Genomic DNA, 12,652 nt, shown 5'->3' with positions numbered 1-12,652 from the left:
CTGCTCTGAACATCCCTTGAAACGTCTTTCATGGGTGCAGGCGCACATCTCTCTGGGGAAAAAACCTAGGAGAAGAATTTCTAGGTGCGTGTTTGACTTCACATGGAACAACCAATAGTTTCTCAAAGTGGTCGTGTCATTTTCCAGTTAAGATGATGCGGGACCATCCCTGTCCCTCCATCCTTGCTGGCACTTGATATGGTCAAAGTCCTCCACTTGCCCAGCAGGCGCTCTTAGTTGTTTAAACCAACCACTATGTCCCCCCTCTTCTTCCCCCGCACCTTCCCGAGTCTCCTCTGCAGCTGGGTGTGCTCCAAGCATCGCAGTTCCAGCCCATGGGGTGTTACCAAGCTCTGCTGGACCTATCTGGTGAGCTTTAACTCACGTAGTAGGCCACACGCCAGTCCCGCTCCCTCCCCGCTCTTGGACTTGAAGGACACGGGGTTCCTCGGGGCCGTGGTAGGTATCTTGCCACCACGAGGGAAAGGCTGAGAGGATGGTGACAACCCAGGGTCCCCGAAATAGGCTTTGCCTTCTGTGAGAAAAGTGAACCTGGACTTAATTCTGCCAGTGTGCCCCAGGCACCCGCTTCCTGTGGGCATCACCCATTATTCACGTAAGCGGTACCAGAGGGGGGCGTCGTGGATACCTTAGTGAAAGGCAATGGCTGCTTCCCCACATTTTGCCTAACACGTGGCACAGTTTTAATCTTTAGTATTTTGTTATTTCAATATGCACTTACTTAATGATGGCTGAAGTTGCAACTGCCTTTGCTTACAAAGTATAGACTGTCTTTTCTGTGACTTGCTTGTCTACGTATTTGGGTATTGATTTGTAAAATCTCGTTCTATCTCAATAAAACCAGCTCTTCATCTGTCATAGTCATCATTTGACTCTCAAATCTGCATGCATATTTTTTTGGCATTTTTAGTTTTTATATAATGTATTACGTGGTGAGATATCCTATAATCAGATGCTGTTTTTGCTCCTATTTCTATGATACGCACTAGTCTATCCTCAACTATGTATCTTTTCTATATTTTACATTTCTCTAATGGAAGTTGTGTTGAGATTTGAACCCGGGTCTGCCTTCCACCAAGACTATGTATTAAAGTACTTTAAATCCTTCCAACTCTGCACCATCTCAGCCCACTGGCAGCACAGCGTTCACGTGTCATTCCAAGTGAAGTCACAGCTGACGCTGCACAGAAGACTGGCTTCCTGAAGTATGCGCATTTCCAAGTGGGAATGGGTGCAAGTGGGTCTTCTTTTTAAGAGAAATCACATCTAGAGCACCGAAACAATCTACAGTCACATCTGAAACACTGACTTTCCTCGGCTTACAGAAAGTTGGCACACGACTTTCCAAAACATGGCTCCTCTCAGACGTCTCTGTAGGACACGTGGACATCAACTTGGTGTCCCAAGTTGTATCTCCCTGCTGCTGAGCTCCACATAAATCATTTGTTTTAATTCATGGTATCTTCTCACACTTTGTTATCAATTAAGCCCCAAAATGCTATCAATAATTTAAATTATTAGTAACAAAAATTTAAGAACCACAGATGATCTACTCAGCGTGGGCTTGTCTTTCCCTCTATGGCTATATAAGATGGGGGTGGGGTGGGGTGTTCATTTTTTTACCCTACATGAAATTGGAATTTTACAGTACATGCCAAGCAAAATCAGTCTTTTCCTCAATCCCATTTCCATGTTAGACTGTGATTTTGCTTTGGCTTACATTTTAATAAAGTTGGCATTTTTACCTCTTCTGCATCTGGAAATTCCCAATTGGTTTTGTCATGTTGTGAACTGAAATAGTAATTCAGTTGGATTGAATTTGTTTTGAGGACTAAACCACCACTTTTACATTTTGATCCCTTATGATTTATTGATTTGCAAGATGTGCTATGAAATATATACATATTCATTCATACATACATGTGAGTGTGCATATATACACACACAAACACAAGCTGAACTTTAAAAAGAGCAAGAGCTACAGGCATGGCTGAGCTTGCTCTTAATTTGATTTCTGCATTTAGAGTAGTTCTAAGGAGTTCGAAGCTGATAAAAGCAAACCTGAGAGAGAACAAACAGTAAATATAATGTAGATTGCTGGCAACACTGTGCTTTCACCTCTTCATGGCTTTTGGAAATCAGCAGCATTTTTAAATGTGTTCTGCACCTAATTTTACAAAGAACACATTCTGATAAATCAATAACTGCAGGCAAATCCACCAGCTATCTTTCATCAGTGTAACACCATGTGAAGTCATGTGATGGCGACCGCAGGTGTCTAGGGCCCTGCTTTTCCATTACATTTCAAACTGAACAGAGATGTAAATTTCCAGCTAAGAATAGCCGCTCTGCTGAGAGCACTCTTGTTTGTTTGGGAGTGAGAGCAGACGGGGTGACCCATCCTCCCACCTACCCAGAACTAGAGAGGTCCCCATGATGTAGGGAAGTCCCAGGCACCCACGAGTGGGTCAGCCTGAGCACAAAACCTGTCATGGGTGTTACAAATCGCACCTGGCTGGGTTTGATATTGGACCATGTGACTGTCCTGCACATGCCCAGAGCTGAGATCACCCTGGAAATGCTCAGAGTGTCAAAATGGAAGGAAAAAATTCTGAAACTGCAATAAAACCGTGAACGTTTTAAAAGTTTAAAATGACTGCATTTTGTAGTTTCGCCTCTCAAGCAATCAGGACACTGACACAAACACACTATATTTTAAAACAAATGCAGTGAGAACCACCTCTCTGGAAATCGAGTCTGAGATGCTCAACTTGGTGTTCTGTCCTGAGCGGAAGAGGGCTGTGGCGGTCCCAGAGGAAAGGCCGTCCTGTGGTGCTATGTTCAAAAAGCAGTTCAGAAAGTGTCCCTACGGTCACGATAAGCACTGGCCCCTCCAAGATGACAGGACGCCCATTTTACAGGAGTAAGTCACCAGTGGCTGATATTCTGGTGGCAGCTTTTAGGAAGGCCACACCTGCATGGGCCACGGCAGGCACACTTGGCTCGGAACTGGGCCCTAGTACCAAAATGCATCATGGACTAAAGGCTCTCCCTACCTACTCCTGCTCTCTCTCCCCTTGTCTTTCACTGGCATTTTCTCCATCTGTGCATCTGCTTCCTGGAGGCCCTGAACTGACAGAAAGCTGTCAGTGTTCACCACAAATGTGATGTTAGCTGCGGGGTCTTCACATATGCCTTTTATTGGGGTGGGAAAAGTCCCTCCTATTCCTATTTGCTGAGAAGTTTTGTCAGGAATGGATGTTGGACTTTGACAAATGCTTTTTCTGTGTATATTGAGATCATCATACATTGTTTTCTTTTTTCAGATGTTGATATAGTGAATGATATAGTTTTTTAAATTTTATGCCAACACGCATTCCTGGGATTAACCCCTCCCCCATGGTTATGATGAGTTATCCTTATATATTGCTAGATTCAATTTGCTAACTTTTTATTTAGAATTATTTTGAGAATCACTACTCTAGTACCTATTAAATATTCATGAAATGTTAAAGCCTTCTCAAATGTACATCTTTCCTCTACAGTTGCTGTTTTTTTCTGGAGTGTGATGAATCAAAGTACAAAAAAAAAAAAAATATGCCCAGTAGTGCATTTAAGCACCTGGGCAAATTTAATTAACCTGTTAGGAGCTGTCATAGGAATTTAGGTTAAATTACACTTAAACTTAGGTTGAACTTCTATTTCTTAGCTACATGAAAATAATGAGCACATGTCCCTTCCTGTCTGTAACAAAGGGTTTCTAGAGCTGAGGGTGTACCTGCTATCTCAAATTTCCTTCTGGCTTATAGTGTTTGGTTTTAAACTTACACAAGCAGAAGCTAAGTCCACCTTTCAAAACCATGGCTATCAGGGTGCCTTTACATCCACACAGGCCAGTAGGTCTAGCTTCCAGAAGAGCAAGTTGAGATGCTCACTCAAAACATCATGTTACGTTAAGCCTCACATTTGAGGTTCCTTCACCTGAGCCGACAATATGTTCAATTCTCACTCTACGGAAACAAGGCTATTACACAAATTGACAGAATTTCGATGCCTGTAATCTTCTACCTCATTCTTACATGTGAAGCAAAACCAGGGACAACAAGATGCAAGAGCAAGACTATCAGCCTTCAAACTGATTCCTTTGTGTCATCACTGTCCAACATTTTCCGGGTTAGTGTCATGGCCGTGCATAAGGCAGCCCCACAAACTGCCTGAACAGAAAGGAAAATAGTCCTTTTGTTATAAACCACAGACTGTTTATGCAACAACTGGACAGACCCTGTGGCAGCAGCTGAGGATTTGGAGGCCTAGGAGGAGGGAGACAGCAAAAGAATCAGCAAATGCTTGTGGGTACTAGGAGGGCTGCCTATTGCACCATAACATATAATGTAATATAATCTAAACTCTCTCCACAGAAAACTAGGTTCAAGTTTAGAACATTTGTGTCTAAGAACCTGGGACATTAGTAACATTTGATATGAGGCTGAAGCTTTTGGGGTGTGGTAGCAATTTAATCCCAGTGGTCTTGAGTACCTGTAAAGCAGGAATGGTCGGTCTCCGAATTTTCTTCTATCTTCTGAATGATCATGTTTGGGGTTCAAAAGAGATTCTAATTTAACCTAATACTTGGTAATCAACTTCAGGCGTGGTTGAGGGGAGCACATTCCTGATGAATGACGGTCCTGCTGTTTGCCTCTTTCTCATTTTCCTTCTGTTGATTTCCATTTGCTATCATGACATTCTAGGCCGAGGTAGGTTGGGAAATTAGAAGCTTTGCCGACCAGGACATACTGCTGAGAGACCTCTGAGCTATTTCTCATAGGTGAATATTTCTCCATTTATATTGGCTCTGGCATGAAGTAAAAATGAAGTCTTTCCCCTCCGCTTCTAATGCCAGCTTAATCCGAGTGCGTATTCCTTCATTCATCACTTTTTTGAACGATATCTGGGTACCCAATGCAATGTTTCTGTTCTAGTAAGGCCTTTATTTGCAAAGATAATATCTTCTAGTTATTTTTTAGATACCAATATATCTAAGACTGTGAAAGGCACATTATAAAATTTCTGTGAATATTCAGAAAGTATATGAATACTTACAAAAATTGCTTAAGGCAATACATTTTGCTGTTTGGGCATGTGGTTCAATGGTTTCTTAACCCTCCCTCCACTCCCCTCCCTTCCTCCCTCTCTCCCTCCCTCCCTCCCTTCCTTCCTTCCTCCCTTCCTTCCTTCCTTCCTTCCTTCCTTCCTTCCTTCCTTCCTTCCTTTCTTTCTGATTTTATTTATACAAGAGCTGGGGTACAGGCCAGATGCAAGGGAGGGTGAGAGGATTCACCAGAGACAGAGCGGGGAACAGAACAGGCAGACTAACGAAATATACTGCTAAGGGGAGCAGCGGGCAAGACAGGAGAGGTCTGCCATGCCATGTGGGTTGCTCTGAGGCCGGTGGGGATCGAACCAGCACTGTAGAGGCTGTGGACAGCTTCACAGAGCTGCGCTCAACCGCCTGCACCACCAGGGAGGCCCAACTCTTTCTGTATTTCTTTCCTTCTGACACCATCACTGGACATAACCATGCAAGAATGTGGCCAGAGACCATCGTCTGTTGGCTGAACATTACTCTGGCCGGATTTTCTTTGCTACGACCCCCCCCCCCCGGAAGGAGGGTGCAAAGACTGGTAGAAATGTTGAGCCGACACTACTAGTTATGATCTTCCCTCTTGCACCTGGAAGCCAGGCTAAGCCGAGAAAGAAGCAAAGAATGGGACACTACCCATCTTCAGCAAATGGGGTCTAGAGGCAGGATTTCAGGGGAATAATGTGGACAACTTGCCTAGAGCCTTTGAGTGAAATGTTTGGAAGGTCAAAGAGCTCACATCCCAAATTCACTGCAAAAGCACCAGTCTGAGGTCACTTGCACGTCTCATGTATAGGTTCTGGGGTCTCTGTGGCACTGTTCCTCTCCATTCTAGAGTTCATGCAGAGGTAACAGAAGTAATGTTTCTGCCCTTATTCACCCAAATAAGCACTACCCCTTTCCTTCCATCCTTTACTATCATTCGAAGCAATAAGATGCTGCCAATCTTCTGAATCTAGACAGGCTGATCAATCCCCTGGGGAATGCTCCCACAGTTAAAGTCTGCTAAGAATGGACTAGACTTAGTAACCTACTATTGTCAAGTCACACATTTTAGATAGCGACCAAGATAAGCAGCATAGCAGAGACCAAAGCAGAAACAGGCAAGAAGTAGGAGGGGAAAGTCGAAGAAGTAGGAGGGAAAGAGGAATAGCGTCTGCTGGAATCGCTGAAGGGAAACAGCAGATACAAAGGAAGGATAGGTGCCAGGCAGAAAATGAAGAAGAATGCCAGAGATTACAAGGAGTAGCAGAGCCAGAATCATCAGTCGGGAGGGGAGAGAAGAGAAGGCCAATGTCTTAAGAGAAAACAGGACTCGGTGAATGACCACGTATTCAAGTCCCTTGGCATGTCCACATTGCAGTGTACTCCTCTGGGGGACAGCGGTCACACAGGAGCACTAGGATGTTGAAATGCCTAGGATCTGCAGATATGCAAGTGCATTTTTTTCAGATTTATTTGTACGAGAACCGGGATACAGGCCAGATGCACGGGAGGGTGAGAGGATTCACCAGAAACAGAGCGGGGAACAGAACAGGCAGACTGATGAAATACACTGCTGAGGGGAGCAGCAGGCTAGACAGGAGAGGTCTGCTGCACCATGTGGGCATCTTCCTGGCTGGGCAGAATCGAACCCACGCTGCAGAGGCTGCAGACAGCTTCACAGGGTGGTGCTCAATCGCCTGTGCCATGAGGGGGGCCCTGCAAGTGCATTTTTAATGACGTCAGTGCCTGATACAAACTCTAAATTAAACATAACATCCTCAAAGCTGCACCCCTTGTACTTTATTTCACTAGTTTCTTCATGGAAAAAGAAAGATTTCATTAGAAAACCAACAAGTCAGCACAAAAGAAATGAACACAGTGAAAGTTGTCAGTAGATTTCCATGTCTGTGTCAGTAGTGGTGAAAGGGATTATCTGATTTGTTAACACCTAATTTCTGATCCAGCCCCTCCATAAACACCCTCCTCACATCTGAACAAAACCAGAATACACTTAAACTGGGCTTACTGGAGTTGTCCAACGCCTCGTCAGAAGCTCTGAAGCCCACAGGTTCTCAGTACACAAGTGAAGCGACACACGTAATCCAAGCCTGCAATCCACTATTTAAAGTAAGTACTTTCTTATCTCTTCTTGGTTTTACTTATTTGTTTTGGTTTGTTTAATGGTATTGGAGTTTCTTCACATCTGGCGTATGTCTCCATAGTAGAGGGAGAGAGATGAACTGGGAAGAAGGAAGTAAACTGGGGGTGAGTGGGGGAAAGTTCCAGAAATATTTCCCAGGCATGTTTCCATGCCCAGCAATGGTAATGAGGGTTTGCTACATGCCAGGCGCTGGGTGAGGCACACAAGACACCATGCTAGATTGATATCAAAGCAAGAGCAGAGAAACACAACAGCTTGGCAGATGCACTGACTTAAAAACCCATTTGCACAGGCTTGAGAGAGCCTGTTGTCCCCTGGGGGGTGGGGCTTTGGCATGGTCAGAAGAAAACATCAAAGACACTCCAGACTTCAAATTCCCTCCAACGGTGCTGTCAGCAGGACAGGAAATGGGAAAGTCATCCTAGAAGGGATTTGGAAGGGACGAGGCTTATTCAAGGACACCCTGGCCGTGCACATGAGCTTGTGCCATGCACACACTCGACAGGATTGGGACGGTGAACAGCTTGGCACCCAGTCAGTAGCGAGTCTTGCCCTAGCCCCCCACCAGGAAGCTGCGGGGAATAAGGCGGCATAAGAAAAGATGATTCAATAAGGGTGTTTTGTCATCTTCATGGTCGACTTAATATTTTGAAAGGGTCCCATGGAACAAGAAAGCCTGTATTCTAAAACAACAGAAGCATAAATATCAAAGATAGATGCCCAGAGGGATAGGAGAAAACCAAATTCAACCAAGAGAAAACGAATAAGTAGGGTTTTCCCGCGATAATATCTGGCACACTGGATTAAAACTCCTGGTAACCCAGCAGGGTCGCTTCATGCTTATAGTATCTCAGTGTGACCGAGGAACCAAAAGTTGCCAACAAACACAAGGAAAGGCCTTTAATTCCATGTAGCTTGCAAATAATGACAGACTATGAAATCCACCCATGTGCTGAGCCCAAGCAAGACTGAAATTTCACATGCAGCCTGCCATTAAAGTAGGGTGGTAAAAATGAACTCGGCCAAGCTTTTTAACAAAACACAAAGTTCCTACAGAAGCTAGGGAGAGGAGCATTTATGAAGGGCTAGGAACATTAAAGCAAATATTTAGGATACAATGGGTGCATGCTGATGTATATGTTATGTACAATTGATTAAACCAAAAATACACACTACCTATAGAAATTGCATTATATATATATATATACACACACACACAAATATACCCAAAGCTGACACTTTAAAGTAAGGTCAGAGCAAGTGGGAATTTTAAGTGACCCCCCAGCCCAGCAATCCGTTCTTCTGCACGCCCAGTTCTCCAGGGCGCATGCAGGCACTTGGGGGCTGTGCACATAATGGTCAAGCTGAGAGTTTCTCAAATGAAATCTTCAGGCCAGAGATGCTGTTTCACAACCACCAGTGTGACTTCGAAAATTTCTGAACCAAACCTCAGACAACACAGCATAACATCAGTACTTACCTTACCCGCTATCATGGCAAGTAAGCGAGGGGACACACGCAAAGCACGACTAGACGGGACGTGTTAGGGACACAAGAAACATTCCCCACTGATATCACAAGTCTATTCCAAGCGCCCCATACCCACAGCAACCGAGGGCACAAAGGGTAAACAGTACTATTTAACACTTGCCTATGGCTTGATTCAGAAATTAAGGTTCCCGAGGTTGTTTGGTTTCCTAAATCCTACAATATAAACATAAAACTGAATGTCTTTTCCTTTTCCTATATAGTTATTCCCATCGGTTATTACACAATTGCATTTTTTCAATGTACCTCATTTTTTGGTTTAATTTCATCTTTTTAGAACAAAGTAAATTTCTGTTCTCGGTCATTAATGTTAAATCCCATAAATAATTCTCCTAGATGTTGACGCAATGTTGGTACCTTAGAACAATGTTCTTCGAGGTTTCTCCAGTGAGCAGATTCTCCAGATGTAAACAGGTTTCTCTATTTAAAAAAAAAAGAATGTGATATTAAAGTTTGAAGAATGCCAGATTAAATGTTAACCAGGCACATATGATTTATTAGTGCCTCAGATATGCTAATATGCATGATGGATCCCCAAATCACTTGTCCACACAGCTCCATTTTCATGGAATTACCTCTTTCACAGAGCTCTGACCCTCAGACAGAACTAATGGTCTGTGATAAGCATTCTGGGACAAGCAATCTTAAAGGAGCTCCTTGGAATCTATTGGTATTACCCTGGAAAGTGGGGTTATCATTTCGTGAGAACACAATCATTTATCTCACTTAGGTGATTTGCATAGAAAGCAAAGGTAGCTAAAAAGTGCAAGTGCCCAGCTTCCAGGGGCTGATTCTGGTGATTTTGCTGGTTGAGAAGATGTCTCCCATTTCTTCTATACCCCTTCCTATACTGACTCCTTCAGGAGGGGTTATTCCTGGGGGTGTCCACCTGAACATGGAAATGCTAGGCAGGAGCAAAATCATTTCTGGGGTTCAGCAAGTACAGACAGCTAAGTTCAACGGGTGATGGCACTTGGATGCTTTGTAAAAACACAAGTCACGACCAAGAGAAACTTCAGACAAAAGGTTACAAAAGGTGACAAAATTCCAGAAAGAACAGAGGCCAAGATCTCGTGGAAGTTTGGGCAGGGCACTGATGAGCCTGGGGAAAGCGAGGATGCCAGGCAAATGTGATGGACCAAGGAGATAGAAGAGACTGGCTGCTTCATCACAACCGTTCGTGTGAAGGCCAGAGAACACTTTTGGGCTTGAGGACTGTGTGGACTCTGCCCAACAACTCGGTTCTGTAGCTATGGTGTGAGGACAGCCACACACAGTATGTAAAGAAATGGACATGCGGGAAGTGGTTGCAGGGAGTCAGAGCTGGCTGTGGGTTGGGGTTTGCCAATTCTGAAGCAAATATGGCCAACAGAGTGCTCAGAACCAGAATGTCCTTTGGATTCTACACAAAGCGCCTCTTGGTCAGTTCCATCTTGACTTAAAAATTTCCCTAAGGGGCAGATAACTAAAAACAGACTACCGTTACTACAAACAAGGTCTAACAACTTTGGGGATCCTTGATAATGAGGGGGTTGGAAGACCCTTTAGTTATTGCTCTAAACCTAGATAGGAAAGACAAACATTACCTTGAAATTAATCAAATTGCTTATGTTCATAATTCATTTTCCCAAATCAGATTCATTATGTACTTTCATTTGGAAGTTAAATTTTAGAAGTCCTGTATGTTAAAGCTTCTTAAGATATATCGAACTAACATTGAATATAAGTCACTGTTATTACTAAAAACCTTTTAACTTGGAATTTTATGATGCGAGTAATTTGAACCAAGTTTTTGCCTTAAATTATTTCAGTAAGTGGAAATAAAGGAAAAATTAACATTTTCTCCATCCTTTGATTCATCGCTGGCCTGGTGTTTTGTTTAATATTCTCCTCAAATATTATATGTTTGAAATATAATCTTTTAGAACATAATGGTAGCTAAATAGTGGAGGATGAACCAGAAGAGAACTTCAAATCTTTTTGCTCTAGGAGAGTTCGAATATATAGAAAACATTAAACTGACCCTTTTAGGAGTGAGATATCAATTCTATTTTCCTTATATCCTCTGGGTTTTACTCGAATCTTTGAAATCCCTTTTCTATAACTGGAATCCCTGGGAAGATATTTCTGTATATTTGTTCTCAAGTAGCATAAAAACATTTTGGAATTCTTTACTAACTTAGTCTGATGATATTTTATAATTTCAACAGTCTTGGAAGTTGGACAGATGCAAACATAGCACAAGACAGACCAAATGCATGGCCACTCATCGGGGAACAAAGAGAGAAAACACCTTTCAATATTTTCAGCTTCTATCAGATCTTATTAACTTCTGGAAATTTCATTTTCAAAATCTTATTTTACAGATTTGATATGAACTAAAAGAGTGAGTTTCAGTAAAATGTCAAAAAGATGTTTTCACATTAAAAATTTCATTAGACTAGCTGTTGACTGAAGACACACAGGGCTGCAGGCCTCAACTACTCTTCTGCAATATTGGAATTAAAATATTAAACAAATTCGTTTTCATGTAAAAAACTTGTCAGCAGTTTGCTTTTACCTTGTGAAAAAAAAGCTTCCCGCCCAAAATGAGTCGAGACCCCGAAATCATATGTGTGTCAGGGTTTTGAACATCCTGCGCGCTATTTTCATGCATGCCTCTGGGCACAAATAGGGTCTGCCACAGGCCACAGGGCAGCCGGAGCGAGACCGCAGCTCGACAGGCCTCCAGGCTCAGCACATGTGGCTGGAAGATATGGCCCTCCTGAAAAATCCTCCCCACCAGGCAATTTGAGGACTCTACTATGAGTTTCTGGCTTAAAAACTTGGAACTTCCTATTGAAAAGGAATGGGTTTACTATCATATTGGTTCTGGGATACAGAAATATTTAGTTGCCCCAAATATTTTGTTTCCATTCCCTAAGCAATGCTGTGAGTCAATGGAGCTTTTGGAATTGCGGTATTTTTACAAATCTGCACATCATGAAGTGAGAACGGTTTTCAGCACATGCAATGACCCTATTTCAGTTCCTTTTTGTTGACTCCCAGAGGCCCAGGGGCTTTTCTTGTGTGTATATTTCAGGAGCCTTCATGTGGGTCATTCACTTTGAAAGACCAGTTCAATAGTTGAGTTAATTATTTGAACAGTGTATTCTCTGACTTGGAAAATCACATGTGTGATCTTGAGTAAGTGTAGAGTTATTGAAATGTTCCAAGGTTTTGGAGGAAATATCACAGCCACAATCATTTCCTGGGCTGTGGAGCTGAACGCCATCATTTATAGTCTACACTGAGAAATTCCACAGTCACAGAACGCACAGGGATCGAGTAAGTACGTGGACATGGGGGTGGGGACAAAGGAGTTTCAGTAACAACCTAATGTCAACCTCATGCTTCAAAGGTTTGGGTTAATAAAAATTGAGCCAGACCAGCAGCCCTACTTTGATCTAGATCAAAACTTCCCATTCTAATTCCTTGGCTGTGAGAGGAAAGTGAATTTCCAGATTTCTCTTTGTAAAGGAAAACAAATAAATGTGAAAGATGCTGACATGCACCTATGGCTTTAGAACTTGGAGTAAAATTTATGAAACTGGTTGAGTTACAATTTAACAATTATATTTTGCTATTGCCAGTGAGGGCTGGGGAAAATAACATGTTCAAAGGTTGCAAAGGAACCTCTAAAATAAGGATTGCAGTATTGTTTCCTCAATGCTTGCTGGTTCCACGCCAGTGGGATAATTTCTACTGGGTGAAACACTTAGTACACAGAACCTCTTGATTCATTCCAGTGTCTCGTT

At 42.8% G+C, this 12,652-nt stretch overlaps 1 protein-coding gene across 1 annotated transcript in view; it reads right to left on the bottom strand.

The window, feature by feature from the left end:
- The window catches only part of MID1 (midline 1), a 338,728-nt gene extending 329,453 nt beyond the window's left edge, over positions 1-9,275 (bottom strand). Inside the window, exon 1 of the mRNA XM_054695859.1 lies at positions 9,213-9,275. The gene's annotated coding sequence lies outside the window, so the exon portion shown is untranslated. The remainder of the gene's footprint in view (positions 1-9,212) is intronic.
- Between the last annotated feature and the right edge of the window lie 3,377 nt (positions 9,276-12,652).

Source organism: Talpa occidentalis, unplaced genomic scaffold (genome assembly GCF_014898055.3).
Source record: "Talpa occidentalis isolate TD23 unplaced genomic scaffold, MPIMG_talOcc4v2.1 talOcc4.15, whole genome shotgun sequence".
NCBI lineage: Eukaryota > Metazoa > Chordata > Mammalia > Eulipotyphla > Talpidae > Talpa > Talpa occidentalis.
The sequence above is the reverse complement of the archived record's forward strand: the minus strand, read 5'-3'. Positions and strand labels throughout refer to the sequence as shown.